The sequence below is a fragment of the Neltuma alba genome, unplaced genomic scaffold, assembly GCF_004799145.2.
Source record: "Neltuma alba isolate B1F8T4 unplaced genomic scaffold, ASM479914v2 tig00011639_pilon, whole genome shotgun sequence".
NCBI classification, from domain to species: domain Eukaryota; kingdom Viridiplantae; phylum Streptophyta; class Magnoliopsida; order Fabales; family Fabaceae; genus Neltuma; species Neltuma alba.
The window spans coordinates 3,487-11,821 of NW_021636287.1; the positions used below are offsets into that span (position 1 = coordinate 3,487).

An 8,335-nucleotide genomic window follows, 5' to 3' on the forward strand; every position below is an offset into this window, starting at 1 on the left:
GGAGATAATGTCAATTTTTGCTAAAATTTGAGTTAAAGTTAATGTGAAAGCTTTTCAATGCTTGTTATTTCCCACACTACACTTGTCATTGACAACTAAATTGTAAAAATAATTTCAATTTCTGCTAAAATTTAAATTATTATAAATAGCTTTCTAACATTTGTTATTTTTTATATTAGACTTGTCATTGATAACTAAATTGTGAAAATAATGTCAATTTCTGCTAAAACTTAAAACCATTGTGAATAGTTTTTTAATACTTGTTATTTTTCATACTAGACTTTTCATTGGCAAATAAATTATGAAAATAATGTCAATTTCTACTAAAATATAAATTAATGTGAATAGTTTTTTAACATTTGTTAGTTTTCATACTAAACTTGTTATTGGCAACTAAATTATGGAAAAAAATGTTAGTTTCTACTAAAACTTAAGTTAATGTTAATGGCTTTTCAACACTTTTTATTTTTCATACTATATTTGTTATTGACAACTAAATTGTGAAAATAATATGAATTTTACTTAAACTTAAGTTAATATGAATGGCTTTTCAATATAGTGAGAACACTTGGCCTGAATGCTCCAGCCGCACCCTTCAAAAGCACCACCCTATCCTCAACAACGCCTCAGCTCTTCACTTCCTACAAGTTTAGTGCAAGGGTTCAATCAAATATTAGTTTTTTAATTGAAAACAAGCCATTTCCCATTTGCTCGTATGAATTTTGCATTACCTATGGCATGTCAACGGAATATGTTACTTCATCAAAGGTAATGGAATGTGGATCAAAAGGAAGAACCGTTCCTCTTTTCCTGTTTTGATTTGTCTCCACACCAGCTTTTTCTCTTGTGAATCGATCATCTCCCACTGCTCAGTTTTCAACCCACAAGGTATAATGTAAAAATAAGGATAAACTATCATTCACACGAGCATGTTAATGACACATTTGTTTTGAAGATCAAGCACCTCTCTTTGAGGGGCGACCCCAGCTAGATTTTCTGATATCCTTGAGTGCTGTTATAAGGGCTTTTATGTGTGTGCGTCAAAATAAAAGAACTTTTGCTCTGTGAATGTGGAGATTCTTGGGCGACTTGAAGATAACAATGACAATGAAAAGAAAGTGGATGGTATGCATATGAGCAAACAAGAAGATAACAGGATAATATACTAAGGTCCACGAGGTAGAGAGAGGGAAGACGACGGACGGACTGAACAAGCTATCAAAGGGAGAAAGAAAAAAGCCGAGTGTGCTAGTTCCGCAACAGAGAGAAAGGGAAACAGAAGGGAAAATTGAGGGCTTTTTTTCCCCCCACAAGAGGGGGTATTTTTATTTTCTCTAACATTTCATAATTTATATTTAAGACATGGTCTCAGATAGTAATTTTGGGAATTGAAGAGCCTACATTATAATTTGTATATTTCAGGGTCTTTAATTACCATTTTCCCTAATTATTTTATCATTTTAGCCTTACATGTTAGTCTATATTTTTATTTATATATTATATAAATTAATCTACATTCTCCTTCAAATTATATTATTTAATAACAATTTAGTCTATCATATTAATATTTATATTAAAAATTGGTACAATAATTTTTAGTCCAATTGATATAATAATATCTTTTAAATAATCAAATTAACAAATTTATATGCTCTTAAAAATTGAAATTTGTGTTCTCTTTCTGCTATTTCTTCCCAGCTTTAAAATATTTTTATTTAAAAAATATTTTTTAAAAATTAATTAATTGTTTAATAATGTAATTCTTCATTGTAATAATATTTTATTTTAAATTAATTTTATAATATATTTTTATTATAATGATATTTATTTTTAATTTTTACTTATAATAATATAATTTTATTTGAAATAAATTTTATAATAATATGTCTTAAGAGCATTAATGGAATACCATAAAAATATAAGATAAAATAGTCAAAAAAATTCTCAATTTGAGGGGGGGGAGTTAAAATTAGCTCCCCTTCCCTTCAAAATTTCTCATCAAATGAGGGGAGGGCTCATTTTCCTTACCCTCACCCACACTCCTCTCCAACCAACCAAGCTCTTAGGCTCCAATCTGAACTTGTGGGCTGCAATTAAAGCATGTTAGAAGATGTTTTGCCCCCATCACACACACACACACACACGCATTCATACGTCTATGTATGTGGTTTGAAGTGGGGACCCCTCCTCTTATCAACCTCTTCCCCAATCCTCACCTTCAAGGACACAGGGTTTTGATTTACATGTATGGATAACATGTTTCTTGGAATGATCAGATCGAGTGATTATTATTGGCTTTAACATAGATGTCATTGTTTATGAACTTGCTTGAAGCCTGTTCATGCCTTTAGTGTCATTGTGAACTGCAAAACCGAGACTCAAGTTTCAAACTACATGTGACTGCTAACAGTTCAATTGCTTCATGGGTTCCATAGATATTCATTGTTCATTGTTATTATATATTCTTTCCATAAGAGTTTTTAGGCGAGATTGCTTATTTGGATTAGCTTTTCATAAGCATTTTTGTACAAGTTAAGATATTTATTTTGTATATCAAAATTACCTATAAGAAGTTAATCTAAGCACTCTCAAATTTGTAGGATTTTCTAACAGTTAATGGACGGCTCAGTAGTTAACCTGTCATAAAAATGGAGGTCATTGGATAAAGGCGTGTGGTTGTTTGTACTCCCACATTGTGATGGAAAAAAGAGAAGGTGTTATCCCTTTGCTTTGAAATTTTAAAATATAAGGTGTTTTCTAGAAGAAATTATTAGTTCATATAAAGAGTTACTCATCTGATCCTTGATATAGGATCTAATTATTAAGTTAATTTTGATCATTATTATAAGACTTCTTTATCATATTTATCAGTTTTTTCTAAATTACCCTTATAGATATTCTCTCAATCATAATCAAGTAAGAGATGGGAAGGATATTTAAGAAGATGATTATGGTGTTTTAGAAAAAAAATGTCATATTTCTTATAATTAACTAACTTACTTAACTTTTTTAATATAATCAAATTAGTTAAATAGGTATTATATTAAAGACAAGAGGAGTATTAATTATAGAAAATCAGTAAGCAGACCAAAACTGATTATGTACCAGAAAGAGACGTCATATGAAAACGTGATTTTTTTTCCCCCTTCTTGATCTCGCTTTATTCTGCTTTCAATTTATCCTGTTGGTTGCTGCTGTGATTTCAAATGTTTTATATAATTTCAACCATTCAGATTTATGTAATATTTTAATTAAAATGTTATAATTCAAATATATATAAATTCATAAAATTGTTTTTTCCCCCCATAAAATCAGGCAGCTAAAAGCATAAAACAATCTTATTTTGCTTTTGACTCTCGAAGTCAAACTCGTCAAACTTTATTCTTCAATGTTAATCTTCTCAAATATAATTTTTTAGAATAATTATCCAAACAGATTTTTTTTCCACAAAACTTGTTCAAACTAAAAACAAAATCAAAAAAGGCGTGAGTTTTTTTTTTTTATCTTTGTAGCTTTAATTTGATTGATACTCTGACTTAGGGATGTTTGGATTAGCTTCTTAGAGGTGATTTTACGAAACCCAAAATAACTATATGAAAAAAATTTTGTCTCAATTTTTATAAAAGTATTTTTCAAGTGCTTTTAAGGATTCCCAAACACTCTCCTTACACTTTAGTTTGGGACAACTCAATGCCTATTTCTTGATTATATTACCTCTTTAAGATTTTATTACTGTTCTCCTTAAATAAAATAAAGAAGGATATATTTAGATAAAATTATAATTATTTATTTTGATCCATACGTCTGTTAATAGGATGGGCAGTAGAAAGTTGGTAGGAAGAGGCCACTCTCAGTCTGGGGTCTCGATATGTACGAATAGAATTGGACCAGCCACAATTAGCCACGTATTGGCACATCATTTATATATATGGCCATTCCGATGAACCCATAACCACCCGTGTTTCGAAGGAACATTCCTGTGCTCATCTTGATAGTCATTTGCAGTAAAATTCAAACCTTTCGAATACAATTTTAATAGTTTAAATTTAAAATTTTTAAATAAAAATTATTTTTTAAAAAAACTTAAATTATGTACTTATTAAAGAAAAATATTTTTTTAAAAACAAAAATTCATCAGATTGGGACCATTCATATTAAATTTGAATAGTTAAGATTTGATAAGCATTATAGTACTCGTAATTACGATGAGCACAGAAACTTGTTCCAGTTCGCAACTATGTGGTTATTAGTAGTATGGCCGTGTGTTTGTGAAACCAATTTCAGTACTCATCATCTTGATGAGCAATATAAACTCATCATATTTGGATTGTCTATATCTGATTTGAATGATTCAAATTTAAAATTTATCAGATATAAAAATTTTAACTAATTATTTTTAAATAGAAAATACTATTTTTGAAAGAATAATAATTAAGAGATTATCTCTATTTTAAATTCACGACATATTAAAATAATTATTTTAAATAAATAAAAATAAAAAAAAGAAATCAAATATGGACCATCCAAATGAAATATAGATGTTCCAGATCTGATAAGTTTAGAGTGCTTATCAAAGTGATAAGCACTAAAACTGGTTTTGTGTCTTTGTGATCTCAAATAGTTTCCATTTAAAGTATGGGGTAGCATGAGAAAATTGAGAAAAAGTTCATCTCATTAAAAATTGTTACTGAGAAAGACTAGTTGATAATTTCCCATGTACAAAAAATATTTGGCTCTAATTCGGGTCCTTTTTACCCTAATAAAGGATGTTTAATATGACTTCTATCAATGGACATGTTTCTAATGTGATTTGCCAACTAATTTTTATTAATATGACTTCTATCAATGTTTCATGTCTTTAGTTCTCGACGCATGTCTTCTTCACGATTTTATTGGGGAGGAACTGAAGTTCTTTGGTTAGATGTGAAGGTTGCAGTAATTAATGGTTAGATGTGAAGGTTGCCGTAACTAACTTCAAAATTATTAAGCATAATCAAAACCCCAAAACACAACATGGATATAGATGGAATAACAGAGTTACATAAATCAATATTATTGTTGACATCGTTCAAAATGCTTGCTCTCCAGGGAATATGATTTTATGCTTTAATTAAAAAGCTTTGAGAGGATTGAGGTAGCTTGTTCCTGAACTGTCTCCCACGCCAGAATCACATGTTGTTCCTCAGTTAATGTGGCGCCAATCGCACACCTAATCACAAAAGCCCCTTCAACCTTACCATGAGTCATAAACACTTTGCCTGAACCGTTGATTAAATCCAGCAATTTGCTGTTGATTTCATTCACAAGATGTTCATCATCATCGTTTATGATTTTTCCATTGAGCTCATGATCACTAGTACCATTACGAAAAGGTTTCTTGGTGATGATCACTGACGGTGAAACCCTAAAGCAAACCAGAGAAAAATACCTCGGCACAAATATCTCAAACCTCTTATCCTGCTTCACAAGGTTTTCAAAAGTTTTGGCCATTTTCACATGCTGTCGGAGGAAGTTTCTGAGGTTGTCCAGGCCATAGCTGCGAAGCACAAACCATAGTTTCAGGGACTGAAATTTCCTGCTTAATGCTATCTGCCAGTCTTTGTAGTCGATCACTTGGTTTGATTCTGAAGCTTTGTTTCTCAGGTAATGAGGGTTTGTTGAGAGGGAATTTGTCAAAGAAGAAGAATCTTTCACCCAAAGGCAACAACAAGTCAAATTAGTGAAAAACCATTTATGTGCATTGAAGCTAAACGAGTTAACCCCTTCAATTCCATCAATGAAATACCTGAACTCTGGGCAAATAAGGGCCCCACCTGCATAAGCAGCGTCCACATGGACCCAAATGCCATACTCCTTTGCCACGTCACCTAATGGGCCAATAGGATCAACAGCAGTAGTTGTCGTAGTCCCAACAGTGGCACAAATAAAACAAGGAACCAACCCATTTTCCACGTCCCTGACTATTGCAGAACGGAGTGAATGTGGTGACAAAGCAAATGAACCTGACTTGTTGGTTTTGATGACCCTGAGATTTTCTGGGTGGATTCCTGCGACATGAGCAGCTTTTTGAAAAGCACTATGAGTTTGATCAGACCCATAAACGACAAGCTTCTTTAGGTTCTCCTTCCCCACATGGCGAAGCTTTTCATCTCTTGCAGCCACAAGGGTACACAAAATGGCCTCACAGGTTGTCGCTAACAAAACGCCGCCTCCAACGTTACTTGAAAAAAGAAAACTCTCTGGGAGTTTCAGAGCTTGTCCAAGCCAATCCATGACGATGCTTTCGAGTTCAGTCGCAGCAGGTGATGAAATCCAATTGAACCCGACAACACCGAACCCTGTGCTTAACATCTCGCCCATGAAACCTGCGGTACTGCTACTGCTGGGGAAGTAGGCAAAGTAATTAGGACTCTGCCAATGTGTGATTCCTGGGACGATGTGGTCCTGAACATCCCGGAGTATGGTTTCAAAGGGTTCAGGTTTACTAGGAGCAGAAGACGGCAGCATTTTCGGAGGTAACCAGGTCGGACTTGGCTCAGGACTGGGAAGTTAGCCACATTACGATAATAATCAACGAGTGAGTCAATCATCATGTAACCTTGCCTCTTGAATTCTTCTAGGTCGAGGGGATTCATGTTGATATCGCTGTGGAACTTGAATTTGTGGGCCGTAATTATAGTATGTTAGAAGATGTTCCCCCTCAATAGCATATATATATGCATTCGTACGTCTAGTGGGGGCACGTGGAGCGGAACCTCTCATATACCTTTCCTTCCGGGGCGGAACCTCGTCCTCTCCTATGCCTTCCCCTCCTCTTACCAACCTCTTCCCCAGTCCTCACCCTCCAGCTCATCTATGGCCAAAATAAAACGTCCACATTTGATATGCGCTGCATATACTATTATTTTTAATTGCCCCTTCATTTGTTTTTATAATGAAAAAAAATTCATACAAAAAAATGTATATAATAGTTCAAATTAGATTATGTATTTAAATATTGAACAGATATGGTTTCCTTCAATTAATTTTCTCTGCTGCTTATCCATCATTTTTAATTTAAAGGGGAAATTAAAAAGAATAGTATATGCAGCGCTTATCAAATCTGGGCATTTTTATTTTGGTCGTGGATGAGATGAAGGGCGGGGACTGGGCAAAATGTTGGTAAGAGGAGGGGAAGGCATAGGAGAGATTCCACTCCGTGGGGACACGCAGCTACTGTTTCCTCTTGCCCACGTTTTTGTCGTGCTTTAAATTCATTTTGTTGTCGGCAACCAATGCTTTCAAATGTTTTATATAATGTAAACCATTCAAATTTATGTAGTATAAAAATTATCTCGCTCACTTACTAATTTTTCCAAACTACACGTATTAATTAATTGCATATATTAATCTATGCAATCAACGAATGGTTCCATGTAAAAAAATTCAAACACTACTGCAAAAAAATTCATTTTCATTTGTTTGGAAAGTTGACAAGAAAAGCCTCAATACTTGCCTGACTTGTCTTCACAGATGAGTATGGCAGGACGATACTCTACCCTACATTATTACTGACAGGGCCGCGTAAGTATAGAGGTGGTTGAAATTCAGTTTGGGGTCTCAATCCCAAATAAATACTCTTCTTGTCTTTAATATAAAACCCATTTAACTAATTGATTAGATTAAGAAAGTTAGATAAGTTAGTTAATTATAAAAAATGTGATATGTTTTTCCTAAAACACCATAATCATCTTTCTTAATACCTTCTCTCCCTCTTCTACTTGATTACGGTTGAGGGAGTATTTATAGGGATAGTTTAGAGAAAATTGATAAGTATGAGAAATGAGTATTATATTTAGGACCAAAACCAACTCAACAACTGGGTCCTATATTAAAGACTAGAGGAGTAGAATGAAAATGAGGTTTCATTCGATAAGAATTTTTTTTTAACCTTAACTCATGCAACTATGATATTGTCTGTAAACGATTTGAACTCTCTATCTCATATTTAAGAGGAAAAAAATATGTTTAGTGTCATTGTTAATCCACAAAACCACGACTCAAGTTTCAAACTATATGTGACTGTCAATATATAGTTCGATTATTTAATAGGTTCCGAAAATATTCATTGTTTAATACTACTTCCTGTCCTAATTATAAGACCTCATTAGAGGTAGTATATTATTGTTGACGTCGTCATTAATATCATCATCAATCATCAATATATAAAGATACGTGACCAATTTGTACTTATAGTTAAATGGTTGAGTCGCATGGTTCAAGCGATGCAATAATAATGACTTGTTAAGGATTTTAATCATTAAATAAAATATGTTTTCTCAAATATTAATCGCAT

At 32.9% G+C, this 8,335-nt stretch overlaps 1 pseudogene; it reads right to left on the reverse strand.

Moving 5' to 3' along the window:
* Window positions 1–5,013: 5,013 nt before the first annotated feature.
* On the reverse strand, window positions 5,014–6,664 carry LOC114715995 (tyrosine decarboxylase 1-like; annotated as a pseudogene).
* Window positions 6,665–8,335: the final 1,671 nt, after the last annotated feature.